The sequence below is a fragment of the Verticillium alfalfae genome, genomic scaffold (assembly GCF_000150825.1).
Source record: "Verticillium alfalfae VaMs.102 supercont1.6 genomic scaffold, whole genome shotgun sequence".
Taxonomy (NCBI): Eukaryota; Fungi; Ascomycota; class Sordariomycetes; order Glomerellales; family Plectosphaerellaceae; genus Verticillium; species Verticillium alfalfae.
The window spans coordinates 1,050,765-1,052,279 of NW_003315033.1; positions in this window are offsets into that span (position 1 = coordinate 1,050,765).

Consider the following 1,515-nt stretch of genomic DNA (forward strand, 5'->3'; position numbering starts at 1 on the left):
ACAGTTACCTTTGCTTTCGATCCCGTATCTGCTTGCTCCACTTGTCATGTCTTGTAGACCGATGGATGCTGATCTGAATCGCAAGACGGCCTCGTCACAGCATGTACGCTGGGTTTGCTCAAGCAGTTTGCCTAAGTTTTCATAATCAGGAGAGAAGTTCATTGCTGACATCGCACCTGCCATCCATCAACGGTACGCCTGGTTTCAAGAGTCCGTGCACTGTGATAATGGGACTATTGGGCAGAGGGCACTGCCAAAGCTCTTCTTCTAGGTAAGGCATGTGGCATTGAAGCTATCACCAACCGGGGGTATTCTGCCCATTTTGCTTTCACGAACAATGGGACCCAACATGTGAGTCGCCAGTTCAAGGCGGAAGCAACGAAAGCTTACATGCTTGGGTCTCCTAGTGTGCTAGTAGGTCCAAGACGCGCACGCAAGTTCTCGCCAACCGCTGACAGTCGGTAGAAACTCTTTGGCTTCAACGCCGACCCCTCTGGGCGACGGTGCCATGGCGATAGGCACCGCTTAGTCGGCGCGCGGGTCCTGTTAAAAAGGAATCCGTTCAGAGGCAAGGCTATATCCCGCGATCTCTTGTTGTTCTCCATCGACAGCAGCTGTTCCTTCCCACGCTAGGCCTTAACTGACGATCCCCTCAAGACTCAACTGGCATAGTGTCAAACTGCTGCAGAAGCATCAGATTTCGCAGGCAAACAGGAAGAGAGAAAGATCAGAATAATCAAGGTTCTCAGCGACAGGCAGATCGTCTGCCACGCTGGGTCATGCACAACGACCTGGAGCAAGAGGGCGTGGACTCACACCCCTATCGCGATGAAGGTACGCTGGATTTGAGGTCGACCAAGGTTGTTTGGCGTGTCCTATAGCTAATGCTACGAGATAGAAAGCACTTTAACGCAAAATGGAGAGGAAGGATCTCACGCTGCTCATGACCTCTCCATGATAGAGGAAGTCTCGTCAGACGTTGAAAAGTCCTCGGGTCGGCAAGCACGCGGCAAGAGGGACTGGAACAACAGCAAAAGCCCATTTTTCGAAACATTTCCCTCCGACGAAGATGATGTTTTTGTCGAAACTGGGAACGGCGCTCTCGACGCGCTCCGCGCCGGGAACTTGCAGCGCGCGCGCAACCAACAGCAAGCCAGTCCATCAGGCCGCATCGTCCAGCGTCGGTACGCTGGACGATTCAGCTTTTATGGTGATGACGATGACTTTGCCACGGATATCCCTCGTCGACTTGAGTCTTCGCTTCCAAAGTCTTCGACTTTTGTGCTCGATCTTCCTGCTCCGCGAGATGCGCACTCCTCCCGTGCTTCGCGGCGTGCTTCACGGCCTAACCAGACGCCTACCAAAGGTCGTCGCGGCCGATTCGCTATCCACAGCGAGCTCACAGCTTCTGAGAAACATCGTCTCAGTGTCGGAACTGCCCCAAAGATTCTCGAGAGAGATTCTCCGCTGGCTGCCTCGCATGATCACAGCCGAGGCAACTCGGACGCGAGCACG